The following is a 16,358-nucleotide window of genomic DNA, read 5'->3' as shown; positions in this document are numbered from 1 at the left end:
CACTGGATTCCCCTTTAGCAGCAAGAACAGTGCTGAGCATCAAGTCGGTACTTACAAAATATCTTTTGACTGAGTGAAATGTCAAAATTTTCGAGAAAAGCCCTTTAGTGTGGTGAACAATGATAGGGATCCTGAGAGACTCAGAAAGCTCTAATTTGAATGTTCTTTCTGCCACTTATTAGTTGTATAATCTTGCACAAATTTCTTTCTCAACCTCTGTGAGCTTCAATTTCCTAATAATGCTGGTACTGTTCATTGCCTAAACAGAAGCAATCCTCTTTGCTATTCTTCTCCCTGATTTTGTTTAGGTGTCAAGGGATTCCTTTATCTCGGGGACTAGTTGTTGGCCAAGGGGGGTAGATATATAACCACATTCTGGTCAGCGAGGCTTGGGAGAAATCTGCTGGGGAATGTCTAGGCACATTTTTCCTTCCTGATAAGAAGGAGGCATGCAAAGAGATTTTCCCTATCTTATCCCATCCCCTTCTACCTGACTTTGAGCCTGACTGTACGAGGATGTGATGCCAGGAGATGCTCCCGCCATACATCAGCTACACAGGAAGGCCAAGAGGTTTGCAGAGATGCCAAAGCAGGGACTTAACACCAGAGCACTCCCAAGTCAGTTCTGGAAATGACCTACCTCTGGTCTTCATTCTTGTTGTTATTGTTACATGAGATGATAAATAATAAGTCTATATTATTTAAGCATTCCTAAATGGCATAGACTTCTGTGAAGAATCAACGAGATCATGTTTGCCAGATGCTTAGCGTATTATCTTTCACACAGTAAGTGTTCCACAGGGTTAGCTAGTATAATGGAGTGATTGTTGGTGGCCAGATTTGGAAGTTGCCTTCCTGCCTAGATTAGAGAAATTTTATGAGCTCAGTATAAACAGAAACTATGGCCACACATCAAACCGCTGGAGGAAGCATAAAAGGCAATTTGTGATAAAAAGCCAAACTGAGTGGCGGAAGGATTGATAAATGTGTGTGAGGGCCTCAAGGAAACAATAAAGAGAAATGAAAAAAAAAAATGAAGATTGAAAGGGGAAGGCACTAGAATTGCAGAAGTGGGAAGCGAAGACCGTTGAGCAGTTGTCTGAGATCTGCTTGGTGCAGCCGGTGTTGTAGGGGAAGGAGAGAGAGGAGAGGGGACCTGATATCAGACTGAGCTGAGATCTAATCTAAAGACATCCCGCGTAAACTCTGGGGAAGGGAAGTTGCTTGTAAAAAGTGGAAGAAGAAGAAGAAGAAGAAGAAGAAGAAGAAGAAGAAGAAGAAGGAGGAGGAGGAGGAGAAGGAGAAAAAGAATCTGAAAAGTCTAGAAGAGGGAGAACCAGAAGGCTGAGACCCCTACCAGGAGACCACTGAAATACTCCAATCAGTAAGTGGTTTAGAAGACCAGAGCTACGACACAGTGACTCTTACCATCATAAAATCAACAAGGTGAAGTCTCTCGAACCTGAAATAGTACTTGCAGCAGCTGTATGTCAGCTCACTTCTGTGGAAGTTGGGAATAAGGAAACAGCAGATTCCTTATCTTATCCTCCAGGAAAATGTGTGAGATCATCATATGGGGAAAATAGGATGCAACATTATACATGCACTACAACCTCAACTATAGAAATAAAATATGTGCAGAAAGAGGACCTGAAGGGAGTGTGCCAAAATATAAAGTGACTCTAGTAAGTTTAGAGATGTTTGTCAATTTCTTTTTTTACTTTAAACAATTCCCCCCATTTTCCACAATAGGCGTGCATTACTTTGACAACCAGAAATACGTGATCAAAGTGTCTATATCAAGGTGTATCTTTTCTTCCCGGGAGCACTACAGTGAAACATGCAGAAAGGACAAATAAGATCCAAAATAAGAAAACAACTGTTTAATAAAGTTCTAATGTTCTACTTTGGAGATTACAGGCACTGTGTTTTTTGCTCGGAAACACCTGTCCAGCTGTGACTGAGGGAGCTGCCCTTAACCACCACTCAGTGTCTGTCTCCCCGTACGTGGTAAGTACCATGACTCTATATCCACGACCGTCTTCCCCAGTGACGGAGATAGGCACTTGGCTCAAATTAGAGTGCTCACTAGGTGTTTGCTGAATGACTTCTTCATGCCCAGCGCCTTGCAATGTTACTTCTTTTCTCTTTTCCACTTTGAATGAACAACCACTGGTGCTTCCACAGTCACCCTTCCCGTGTGATTTGCCCGTTGCTGGGAACTATCTCTCCATGAGCAGCAATGTCACCACTGAAATGATCCAAGGCGTGATACGATTGCAGGCCAAAAGGGAAGTCCCATTCTGACATAAAATTCCATCTAAGAATCTTATCTTACCAGTGACTTTCCATGAAATATCTTGAAACACTGTTTTTACAACGAAGATCGTTAACATTAATCAGCCCTAGTATTTCTTTTTTTTTTTAATTTTTTTTTAACGTTTATTTATTTTTGAGACAGAGAGAGACGGAGCATGAGCGGGGGAGGGGCAGAGAGAGAGGGAGACACAGAATCGGAAGCAGGCTCCAGGCTCCGAGCCGTCAGCCCAGAGCCCGACGCGGGGCTCGAACTCACAGACCGCGAGATCCTGACCTGAGCTGAAGTTGGACGCTTAACCGACTGAGCCACCCAGGCGCCCCAGCCCTAGTATTTCAATAGCACGGTGCACCCTAGAAACTTCAGTAGCTGTCACCATAAGCAGGAGCAAATGAACGTGAAAGTAGCCACTTCTTTGGTGTTACTTTGGGGCCACCTTGACTAAGACATCGTGCGGTATATACTTTTTGAAATACCTCTGTCAGAGAATGAACACCTCCTTCTACAATTAGCAATAAAATTCATCTTGGCTCTAGGAGAAATAATACATGTTTCTAAATTCCTGCAGAAAGCGTTTTGACAGAGTGGGGAGAGGTGGCCAGGAAAAGGAGTTTCGGGCTGTGTGAGGAAGAGAAGCAAAAGACCGAGGTGGCTTTGAATGAGTGAGCCAAAGCCACAGAAAGGGACAGTATCCTCATCCAGGGCAACAGAAAGCAAACCTGGCCTATTTTAAGGTATCGCCCTGGGCTAGCCACGAGTGTGAGAAAGTCTGCACGCGAGACAAGTTCTGTTAGGGAGTGTAACACTTCAGTCAGGGTATTTATCTTGTTGCCAAGTGATAACCCCAACATAGATGCCACGGCTGGCAGGCTGTGGGAACAAATATCCAGTGTTCTGTGATTCAGCTGCTTGAGAAAAGCAATAACCTTCCTACAACCTGTCATGCCAAAAGCATGCAGGGAGAGATCAAATTTCCAGAGCAGCCCCCGAATGCATTGTGAGTCATGAATTCACTCATTCTACACACCAGATGAAACTCTGTGCTTGTGGTGATGCATTTCCGTCAAGGATCTAATGATACAACACTGGATCCGTGTAACCTGTTACCCTTGTGGATTATTTTTGGATAAGTGGATTATTTATATTACCTAACAAGTCTTAATTTAGTCTCTTTTATCTAGTGTGTGCTGAGTACATCTAGGCCAGTACTGTATGCCTAGGAAAAGTAACACATTGTTTTTTAAAGATACCTTAAAGTTTATTTATTTTTGACAGAGAGAGAGAGAGAGAGAGACAGAGACAGAGACAGAGCATGAGTGGGGGAGGGGCAGAGAGAGGGAGACACAGAATCTGAGGCAGGCTCCAGGCTCTGAGCCGTCAGCACAGAGCCGGATGCAGGGCTCGAACTCTAGGACCTGAGTTCATGACCTGAACCGAAGTTGGACGCTCAACCGACTGAGCCACCCAGGCGCCCTGGAAAAGTAAGACATTTTAATGGTAATTTTCATAAAACATACTTAGAAGGTAAAATAATAATAATAATAATAAGGACATAATCAGAAAATGCATTCCAAATCCAGATGTCGATTACTTTTTTTTACCCTCTACAAATTTGCGTATCTTGTTTTTTCCCCCATTAAGAGTAGATAAAAAGACCAGAGACCAATTGACACTTACTACTAAAATACATAAATGATTTAGACACAGATTTCAGATCTGGTCCCATATAAAATGACTGGGAGAATCCCTGATTTCTAGAAAGGAACTGCCAAAAAAAAAAAAAAGTAGATATACGGGGGCACAGTGATGCATCTTATCACAGGGTGGGGTCAGAGTACCTACGTCGCCTTCAAATGAAGACAGCCTTATTTAGACTTGTGTCAAAGTGAGGAGAAGGAGGGGAAATGATTGCTCAGTTCTCCCTCTGTTAATTAGTCATAATTCACGGAACGCGTGGACAGGAATACGGGAATGTAAGTGGGATGCATGGGTGACGAGAGCAGAAGGGGTGGAAAGGAGACAACAAAGGCTCCTGCAACTCTGTCTTCAACCTCGACCTCTCCCGGGATCCCGAGATGGCCGAATGAAGACTCCTAGTGGACACCCGCCCTTGAACGCCTGTCTTTGTCCATCCATCCCTGACCTCTGTCCCCCTGTTCCTCCTCACCTGCTTCCCATCTGCCTATCAGACACCCAAGCCAAAACTGAAGCAACATCCTTGATTCTTTTCTTTATATCCACTTTCACATCTATCATTTAACTAGCCCACTAACTTTAGTTTTGAATATTTCCTGAGTGGATGTGCTCTTCTTTTTTCTCTGAAACTATTACTCTTTGGTCTCCGTCATCTCCGCGTCTCTAGTGTCTTGTCGCTTAAGCCGTAAGCCGCATCTATTTAATGTAAATCCGACCTAGCTATGACTCTTCTGAAAATTCTTCATCGGGTCCTCAGTAAACACAAGACAAAGTCCAGTCGGAGTCCAAGTCCATCTGTGATCTGGCCTCTGCCTTCTTTTCCAATAACATTAATTTAAATACTGTGAAATAAGTCTTTAATACCTGGCACTTAACGCTCAAATTTGTTAGCATTAGTGATCCGCTTTATTGCTGTACTTAGAAAACTCTTAAGTTCTATTTTTACACATTTGTCTCCCTGGTAAGGCTCTTACGAACAGAAACTGTGTATCTCAGTTTCTATTCCCACAATTTTAATATAATATGTGCTCACTTAATGTTTTTGAACTGAATTGAAGACAAACTTGTATTCTAAGTTTGATCCTCCTTAGCACTACTGAGATAGCCTCAAAGTGTGGCCTTCCTTCTCTTCCTTCCTCCTTTGCTATGAAGATAGAAAACTTTATCTTCTGGGACAGGGAGCCATTAAGGGTGAATCCCATCAAATGATGTGAGTTGAATGTGAGGATCCTGGGTCTAGGAGTTTGGAGAACTTCAGCGGCAGGTGCTGAGATAGGACTCCATCAGCAAAAGAATAGAGACCTTGATCGTGACTAGCTACAATAGACACAGAGAGGGTCAGGCCTGTGGCAGGGAAAGTACCTCGTCTACTCCAGGGTTCAGGTGAAGGCATCTTAGGAGTTGGGGCCCCAGGAGCTGTAAGCAGTGCTCAAGTATCAAGCACTAGGAAAGGAGACTAAAAGCTAAGAGAAAATGAGGGTGGGGGTGGGGGTGGTTAAGGACACAAGGGAAGAAGGCTACTTCATTTGCCTCAGTTTTCTAAGTTTTGGACATTTGACTACAAACAGAAATATATAAACTTTCAATGGGAAAAAATTTTTTGAAGCTGCTGCTAATCACCATGCTACTAATAGAATTGCAAGAGTATTAACTTCAGGGAAAGAAATGATTTAAATGATTTATGTATTTGACACTGAAGTGAGTAGGCTAATGAGATCATACAAAGATCAGAACATCTCAGATTTCCGTCAGGTCAGGGCTTGTGATGGCTGTGTGTGCGTGTGTGTGTGTGTGAGAGAGAGAGCGAGAGAGAGAGAGAGAGAGAGAGAGAGACAGAGAGAGAGAGAGAGAGGGAGAGGGAGAGAAAGAGAGAGAGAGATTTCATTCCAGACTTAATCTATCCTTTTACAGTGTTTGTTTTTTATCTGAAGTCTGAGTCAGATGAATTATCTGAATGAATTATCTCCCAAAGTATATCATTTCTTGGTGAGTTTTGCCCTTACCATGCTTCCAGCACTGTTTCAATCATACTTCTTAGTCATTTCAATATTTTTACCCATATGCTTGTTGCCTTAATATGAAAGTGCTTCTGTCTCTTTTCATACACAGGCAAGGTGTAGTGCTGTGTTCCAATTTAACTTTTCTATAGTAATGACTTCTTAGAGTGCAGAGGCTCTTTGATTTATCAGAACTGGCTATGGCCTGTATCAGTCTCATATTTCATCAAGTGATGCTAAGAAACCCAAATATGTGGAGGGATAAAGAATCAATCCATACCATTTATTCAAGGAAAGTTCTAGACTTTTCCACAACACTCAAGGACGCATATCTTTGTGGCCAATTCCTAGGGTTACAAATGCTTAACAACTCTTACTCCATAACAAGTTCCTGTTTTCCTGGACATGAGCACATAAAACCCATTTCAAAATTTGTTGGAAAACTTTACCATCAAGGAGGAATCTTTGGTCATCACACTTTTTTAATGAAGAGTCATGAGCATTTAGCCTGACTCAAATTGAAATTATGTTGCCTGATATTCAAATATAGCATCATGATCTTGAAGCATAAGATCCTCTTTCTTATATTAATGTAGAGAGTTAAGCACATATCCTGCATTTCCAAAATTTCTGCTATAGTCATATAAAATATAATAATGTTCATGAATTCCGTCAGCTCTGGATAAAACTGAGAGATATAAAAGGAGTCTCGCCTTCTACGTGAAAGACTAAAATATTTTTTGTTATATATGAAATAATGTAGAAAAAGTGAAAGGCAGAATGTCTACTCATAATAAGCAATTGATATTATTATTATTATCATTATTTTTACTGCTGAAGTGCTGTTGGTAATTATCTCCACTTGAATGTTATACTGACATCTGATGATACCCAATATGATCTTGGGTAGGTCATTTCACTTTGGGGGGCTTCCTTTCCTTTTGGGTTCCCCACATTATGATGGTCCCATACAGCTTATAAAATATTTCAATGCACATGATCTTATTTAATATTGTTTAAGTAGGATAAGTCATTGTCTCACAGGTAAGAAAACAGAACAGTAGTCAAGTGATTCGCCTCAGTGTTAATAAATGGTAAGAATTAAATTAAACCCAAATGTTGTAGGTCGATGTTTGTTCCACTGACAATAACTTTGATGTTCTTTCCAGTTTTGAAATGTATTATTCTATGTTCCTGTGGTTGTTTAAGAAGCTATTAGAAACTCAAGGACAGAGACAATGTCATATTCACTCTTGAGTTGCCCAGTGTTTCACAATGTAAAACTGGATCCTCCTTTGTCCATGCTGCCTATGACAAGGCATCATCCAGCATCCCACCGTTCTAATGGCTGGGCTTTGCTCTGCATTGGTTGCTGTCGGAAAAGGGAGGAGGTGTAATTCCTTGATTGGTATCTCCATAAATCTTATTTATAGGGAAGATAAAACTGTAAATGGTAAAGAAGTAGCAATCAATCATTTTTGGGTGAGAGACAGGCGTGTTTGCTATTTAATGGACAGCCGAGTGAACTTGCTTTTGCCTGCACTTGAACAAAATTATGACATGGGCTGACGTTGTCTCATTTTTGCGTGGTCTCAGAGTAACTTGTCTGAGGCTGGGATTCTGTGACAAGGTTTATGTCTAATAGAATGACATGACCTGGCTGCTGTGTCAGACCAGTTTCTGAGTGTCAGAGCAGAGGATGCTTCCCCGCCCCCCCCCCCACTTTCTGACTGCCAAACAACACTCGTTTCTGGAAGAACAGCTTCACATGAATGGAAAGATTATGTAATGTGCTGAAGACGTTACAAAAAAAAAAAAAAAAAGCATCTCATCCTCGTAGATTCAAGCTGACTTGTTTAATTAATTTCTTTTAAGGGAGAGGCCAATTCCAGATATCGCTGTATTTTCTTGGTTAGTTGGTTAAACCGGGAAGGGATGATCCTATTTAATACATCAGATTTTGGTCTATGGTGTCATTTTTGTAACTTATTTTTAAAATTTTAATTAAAAGCATACAGAATTTTTCTTCTCGGATTTCTCACTCCGGAAAGGAATTCTTTTTAACTCCTTTAGCTAATTCTTTTGGTATTTTCCTCCATATCTCTCCTAAAACTGTTTAAGAAGTAGCCATATAACCATGGTCTTTAGAGATACACATGTGCACACCTCCCATCCTGCCATATATAATAATATCTAAATTTTTGTTACATTAATATTTGCTTTTTAATTATTACGACTAAGTGCATGGAATTCAAGTTGGGCCATATTCTATAATTGTACTTTTTGCACGTTTTGTTTTTCTAGAGTTCTTAATTATCTTGTCTTTTAAATGTATCTAGGGGCGGCTGGGTAGCTCAGTTGGTTAAGTGTCTGACTCTCGATTTGGACTCAGGTTATGATCTCACCATGCTGAGATTGAGCCCCATGTAGGGCTCCATACTGAGTGTGGAGCCTTCTTGGGATTCTCTCTCTCTCTCTCTCTCTCTCTGCCCCTCCCCCACTCACACACTCTCTCTCTCTCTCCCTCTTGCTCTCAAAATAAATAAATAAACATTTTTAATGTATTTAGTTTATATATACTTATTATTAACTCAACCACAAATCTCTCCCAGCAAGATAAATCTTATTTTATACATTTAATGAGACAAGAAAAAAAAAAGCAGGAGATATCACACTCCCAATTACAAGCTATACTATAAAACTGTAGCCATCAAAACACTTTGACACTAGCATAAAAACAGACAAACATATCAATGCAACAGAATCAAGAGCCCAGAAATAAACACAATAATACATGGTCAACTAATATTTGACAAGGGAGCCAAGAATACTCAATGGAGAAGAGACAGTCCCTTCGATAAATGGAAAATTGGACAGTCACGTGTAAAAGACTGAAATGAGCCACAGCTTATACCACTCACAAAAATTAACTCAAAATTGATTAAAGACTTAAATAGAAGACCTAAAACCATGAAACCTCTAGAAAAAAAACATAGGAACAAAGTTCCTTGACAAGGATCTTGGTAATGATTTTCTGGATATGACACCTAAAGTACAGGCAGCAAAATAAAAAATAAAAAATTGGACTACATCAAACTCAAAAGCTTCTGTACAGCAAAAGAAACCATCAACAAAGTAGAAACACAACCTACATAATGGGAAAAAGTATTTGCAAACCATATATCTGATAAGAGTTAATATCCAAAATATATAAAGAACTAATGACACTCAATAGCAAAAAAACAAATAAATAAATAAAAATAAATAACCCAATTTAAAATGGGCAAAGGACATGAACAGACATCACTCCAAAGATATATGAAAGATATATGAAAGGCAGATACATGGACAGATGTTCAACATCACTAGTCATTAGCTGTGCGCAAATTAAAACTGCAGTGGATACTACCTCATGCCTGTTACATGGCCATCAAAAGACAAGAGATAACAAATGTTGGTGTAGATGTGAAGATAAGGGAGCCCTTGTCCACTGCTGGTGGGACTGTAAATTGGTGAAGCCACCATGGATAATAGTATCGAGTCCCTCAAACAATTAAATATAGAACTACCATATGATCCAGTAAATCCACTTCTGGGAATATATCCAAAGGTAATGAAAACACTAAATCGAAAAGACATCTGTACCCCCATGTTCATAGCAACATTATTTACAACAGCCAAGACATGGAAACCACTTAAATGCCCACTGATGGATAACTGGATAAAGAAGTTGGGTATGTATATAATGAAATATCATTTAGCCATAAAATAGGAGGAATGGCAGGAGTATTGCAATATGGATGGACCCACGGGGCATTAGGCTAAGTGAAATGAGTTAGATAGAAAAAGGGAAATACTATATCATCTCACTTATACATGGAATCTTTAAAAAAGAAAGAAAAAACTCATAGGAAAGGATATCAGACTTGGGTTTACCAGAGACAAGGGTTGGGGAGAAGAAGGACTTGAAGAACATGGTCAAAAGGCACACACTTCCAGTTGTAAGACAAACGAGTACTATATGTAATGCACGTGAAGTATCTAATCAATTTCATTTTCTTAAAATAACGATGCTCAGAGCCTCTGATCTGGTTCAGACCAAATAGTTGGTCTCAAGGCTCCTGAAAGTCTGTCCTCTTGTGATGACTTAGAATCTGAGGATTGTGGGTTTTTCTGTTGTTCTTTTTTTTTGTTTTGTTTTTTGTTTTTTGTTTTTTTATGTCTCTCTGGGATTGGATTCTCTTTATCCTACATTCTTCATCATCTTTCTCTTGGTTCACTAACCCAATGTTGTCGAGCACATGCTCCATTAGCAACTTGAAAAAAGTGGCACAGGGAGTAACTTTTTAGATCTCGAATACTTCAAAATGCCTTTTCCTTCCCCTTTGCTAAATTATTAGTTTGGTGTTGTATAGGATTCTAGGCTAAAAAATATTTTCCTTCTGAAATACCAATAGGCATTTTCTGTCATAGTCTAGTATTTAGCCTTGCTAGTAAAAACTCGAAAGTTGTTCTAATTTCTGATCTTTTGTCTATGATGTTAACTTTGATCTCTGGAAGCTTACGGAATTTCTGTCTGCAATGTCCTGAAATTTCATAATGGTGGACTTACTCTTGTACAATTCTACTGGTACTCAGCCTCTTTTAATCTGGAAGCTTATGTCATTCCGTCCTGAGAAATTTTTCTGGAATTATTTATTTTGGTTTTTTAAATTTACTTTTTGTTATATTTCTAGTACAATATTTAATGCATAGAAGGAATAGTGCCATTAACTTCTATTTACTATGTATGTCTCCCCATTCCATCCTCTACCTTCTGATTCCTACGTGAAGAAAACACTATTCTGAATTTTTATTCATCATTCCCTGGTTTTATTTGTATATCCTTATCATGAAAATATGAGAAAACAATAGGTTGTTTATTTTCGCTTCTTTGTGAGCTTTGGTAACATTTGGCAGTATCTAGGGGAGGCTGGGTGGCTCAGTCGGTTAAGCGTCAGGCTTTGGCTCACGTCATGATCTAGCGGTTTGTGAGTTTGAGCCCTGTGTCAGGCTCTGTGCTGACAGCTCAGAGTCTGGAGCCTGCTTCAGATTCTGTGTCTCCCCCATTCTCTGCCCCTTCCCTGCTCACGCTGTGTCTCTCTGTCCCTCAGTAATAAATAAATGTTAAAAAAAAATTGGCACTATCTTACACGTACTGTAGCATAGCAGGGGGCAGCAAATGTGTTTGGTAAAGGGCCAGATAGTAAATATGTTAGTCTTTGTGGGCCATCTGGTCTCTATTACCATTACTCTGTCACTGTGGTGGGGAAACAGAAATGAACAAATGGGTGCGGCTGTATTCAAATACAATTTTACTTGCAAAAGCATGTGGTAGGCCATATGCTGTAATTCACTGACCCCCGCCCTAGAGAGACTCTGCATAGGTACACAGATAATGCAAGAGTTTCTCCAGGGTATGTACAATACAATGCCAAATTGTTTATTAAAATTCTACATATTCTGTAGTCTTCTGGATCTTGGTTGTTCCATTCTACATTATGTTTCTAAAACTCAGGTTGTTTCTAGGTATAGTTCTTTTCTTTTTTAATGTTTATTTATTTTTGGAAGAGAGAGAGAGAAAGAGAGTGTGAGCTGGGGAGAGGCAGAGAGAGGCGGACAGAAGATCCAAATCGGGCTCTGTGCTGACAGCAGACAGCTTGATGCAGGGCTTGAACTCATGAACCGTGAGACCATGCCCTGAGCTGAAGTCCAACGCTTAATCAACTGAGCCATGCAGGCATCCCAGTATAGTTCATTTTTTCCATGGAATAGCAATGAGTTGAATGAATTAAAATATTACAAATTATTTACGCATTTGCCAATTTCCTAATATATATTCTCAACAGCACTATACAAAGACATCCCCGTCACGCACCTCTCCAGAGCTTGATATTGTCAGATTTCTTGATTTTTGACCATTGAGCACGGTTAAAATGGTATGTCATAATTTGCATTTCCCTGATTGCCAAAGAGATTGAACATTCTTTCATAAGACTGTGACGATGTGGATTTCCTCTCTTGTGAATGTGAAATCCTTATTTGAAATTTATTTTGGTCAAGGAAAGTTTGGAGAAACATTTTTTTTTTCTAATTGATTTATTGGAGTTCCTTCTATATACTGTTGATTATATACGTTGCCAAAATACTCTAATTTGGCATTCGAAAGTGTTTAAGATATGTCTTGATACTGTTAAATATATCTGTATTCTCCTTATGTGCTTAACATTTTGTATCTTTTTAAGGAAATTTTTTCCATCTCATAGTCGGGAAGATATTCTCCTGTAGTAACTTCTAAAACTTTTGTTGCTAGAGACAATTAGGGCTACTTAAAAAAATACAGTAAAACCTTGGATTCCGAGTAACTTGTTATGCGAGTATTCCTCAAGATGAGCAAACGTTTCTATAAATTTCAACTTAATAAGTGAGTCATGTCTTGCAATATAAGGAAGACACGGTGCTCAACAGCACATGGTCGCAACGGAGCCAATGGTTCTTGAAACCAACCCGTGTTGATATACAAGTGCTTTGGATTACAAGGCATGTTTCCAGAATGAATTATGCTCGCAAACCAAGGTTTTACTGTAACTGATTCTAGGCCCGGGGCCGGAAATACAGGATGAATATGAGTATCTTGTTATGGCAGAAAGCAAAGAGGCCATTAAAGACTACTGGGGTCATGTCAAAAGGACCCAGAAGCCAACGTGAAAAAGTTCCCACTGACCAAAAATAAGGCAATTTGAGCATGAAAGAAAAATTAAAATGGAAATGAATTTAAACATTTCAAATACATTAAAATTTATGAGTTAAAATGATACTTAGAGGAATTATATATATGTATATATACATATGTATATATATGGTGGACTTATTTGAATTAACCAACTACAAAAGGAGAAAATTCTAAATCAAGTACAGAAATTTAAAGAATGTTGGGTTTTTTTAAATGATATGGAGAAGTTATTTTTTTAGTTATGATAAAAGGTATTGTGTTATGATTTTAAAGACCCATCACCTTTAGTAAGAGACACTTAAGTATTTGTGGGTAACATGAGATGATGCCTAGAATTTGCTTCAAAGCCATCAAAGTTGAGGGAGAAAGGGAGTAGAAGAATGGGTGAGCCAAGAGAGGCCATGGATGACAATAACCAAAGCTACCTGGTGAGTATATGGAGGCTCATTAAACTGTTCTCTCTGCTTTTGTATACATTTGGCATTTTCTGTAATCACAGGAAAATAAAAATCAATAGCTTCATGCCCTAAAAGGCTGCTTTCAAATCCTCCAGAGGCCCATGTGAACCAGTGGGTAGAGAGTGAACCGTCTGCTCTGTGTGGTCATTCTCAGGCCTGGGTGTAGTATCTTGTGTTATCTGGCAAAAGAGCCTAAGGAAAAGCTCGCATGTTCATGGGTCTTGTACGGTGCAATTCTGGGGCATCCAGGGGGAAAGAGAAGGAAAGTGATACAGAGGAAGAAGGGAAGCTAACTTCCTCATTGGCCAGAGCTTACAAACCCAACCAGGTACTCATCCACCCAGCGTATTCATCGCAGAGAAGCCGTACGGAAATAGCATACCTTGGGACAGTCCTTCAAAGTGAACAGAGAGGGATTCCTCTGTGGGTTTATCTCTTCTCCTGTCCTGTCTCTGGTCCAAGTTGTTCTGTGGAACGTTAACTCTTTTAGCTTCTGAACTGTTTTCCAGCCCCTCTGGACAGCTGCTGGGAGAAGCATCTAAAGCATGGAAAATGCTTTGATGTTCTTTCATTATTAGATACCGCGGGAGGGGGCTTGATCTTACCCTGCTTAGCTCCCTTGATTGTATGGTCTGTCTCCAGTCTCACCGAGGCTACGGTTGAGAGAAAAACGGCCACCCATGTAATGATGTTATGGAAATATAGACCTCTAAACGAACATGATGCGCTTTGACCCAAAATAGAGGGGTCCGAGCATCAAAGCGGGGGGAGGTGGTAGGGTCCCCTCCCTAAGGAGAGAGGAAAAAAGGGAGAGAAAACTTCAAGATAACCTGGCTGTGCGCCTAGGTGACAACATCCCTCATGACCTTGTAAACTGAGACCACTTAATCAGACTGCATGTTTATGTGTGTTACCATTTACGGGAGACAAAGAAATAGAAAATGTATACAAAAAACTATGCCACGTGACGTTCGGTGCTCAGTTCTTTGGGTATGAACCCAACTGAGCAGTGCCGCCACGAATAAAAGTTTCTTGCTGGAAATTAAAAAGCCTCAGTGTCACGACCATCTGTGCGAGAATCCCGCTACATCACTTGTAGATACCTGCTAGTCTGCTCCTGGTTCAGAATGGAACATCAAAAAGCTAACCGGAAACTCTGCTCGGAAGGGAGCCTGGCCGAAAGGGAGAAAAGTGTGGAATGTAGGGTGATCAATCTGGGCTGTGTCTTTGGGAGATCCCCAATATTACTATCTTTCAATGCCTGGAGAAAACTGTTCTGATCTCCTAGCTGCCAGCTAATGGCTGTGGGATTTCTGGGTCCTACGGAGACCTATCCAATTCAAAATTTAAACTTTTCCTTACTCTTCTCTTTTCATTATGGCAGCCTTGATCTTAGCTGTGTCTGGCGTTCGGCTGTCTACAGGCTACCACCATCTGTTTTGCTGTCTCTGGAGAATCAACTCCCAGTCACCTGCCTTCCTTACTAGAGGGGGAGGGGCGGCATGCTGATGCACGGACCGTGGGAGAGGATCGGAATGCCAGACTGAATCTTCAGCAGACTACCAATCGGTCCACTGGTCTATTTTTGGCTCAAGCTTCCATCCCTAAGGTACCTGGTGCTGCTAATTCTTCAGCCTTTGGAGACATGCTGTGGATACATTACATTTATTATCAGTCTTCCTGATTGCTCACTTTCTAGGATTCAGGTTTCTTGGTTCTCCTAAGTCAACCACCACCCACAATAAGCAACCTACTTTTTGCCTCCTAAAAGTTATTGCTGTTACATTCCCTTCAATTCCCTTTGCCTTCCTAGCTCACTGCTCTAAATCAACAGCAGTCAAAACTACGATGTTCGTGTGTCATTTTAGAAATATCCTGAGGTTAAACGACTGTGTGTCATCTGAGTCTTTAGCCAGATGGCCCTCAAACTGTGCTGCAAGCAGCCCTCCAGAGATGGTGTCCCCTCGGAGATGGTGTCAGCTGACTACAGTGTGACTTTAATGGCAGGAAGTTTCAATGTTGCGGAAGAGACATTTTTGTCCTGTTGGGGGCCTCCTGGTGACCAACATATTTTACCCCAGAGTATTCTCCTCATGCATGACTTGTGCCATGACTCCTTTAATGATGCATAACTGAGTCAAGTGATTTACCTGCTGTGACTTTTCAATATGCTTTTCAAGCTTAGATTGTGGAGTCAACTCTAAATCTTGCATTATTTTATATTTTGCTCTTTCCTCTGTCAGTGCCCAAACTTTTCCTCCTCATCCTCTCCCCACTTCCCTCCCCAAAAGATCCTAGTTCTTGCTGAAATAATGGAGACTGAAGAGTCTGGAAATTTGGGACCTGCAAGCCTGGTGTGATAGAGCTCCAGGTAGGGAAGCGAGCACTGCCCTGCCCGCAGTCAGGAACGCATTCTCTTGCCCCTGGTTTCAGCTGCTAGGCCAGAGGGCCTTCAGACTAAGAACTTTCTAAGCCCACCATGTTGCAGCCCAGATCGTGATGCTTATTCCTGCCAGTTTAGGAGGTCTGTAGATCATCTTTTCTAACATTCTGGAGCCAAGACCATTGGAAGTTAATGTGCATACCTATCTCCCGGAGATCTTATTAATATTTGGTTTCTGATTAACTAGTCTTCCATTGGGCCTAAGTCTCCACGTTTCTAACAAGTTCCTTGTTGGTGGATCCCATTAGGCCAGATGCTGTTGGTCTGAGGCCACAGTTTGAGTAGCAAGGTTCGGGGTGCTCTTTTCTTCTTTATGACCTGTCTACCACCTCCCCCGCTGGTGGGTGGGGGACACTGTTGGTACCTTGCCCGCCTGCTCACCCTCTAGCTTCTGTCCACTTGCTGATACAGGCTTGCAACGGAACATTCAGAAAATTTCCAGTGGGTGGTAAAGCCATGTCTCCAGTAATGAGAGCTGGACGTGCCTGTGAGTTTTACATCTCCCATGGGAGGCCCATAGCCAATAGCTGCCGGATGTGAGAATACAGAAGCCCACCTCCTGTGTCCTGAGTGTTATGTTCTAGAGCTCCCCGCGGGATCAGGTGAGTCTGGGACTTCCCCTGAAACTCCACCCTGGTGTGGCTTCTTCTCCTTCCTCATCCTGCCTCCCCTGAGC

Source organism: Panthera tigris, chromosome D3, assembly GCF_018350195.1.
Source record: "Panthera tigris isolate Pti1 chromosome D3, P.tigris_Pti1_mat1.1, whole genome shotgun sequence".
In the NCBI taxonomy this organism is placed as follows: Eukaryota; Metazoa; Chordata; class Mammalia; order Carnivora; family Felidae; genus Panthera; species Panthera tigris.
The sequence above is the reverse complement of the archived record's forward strand: the minus strand, read 5'-3'. Positions refer to the sequence as shown.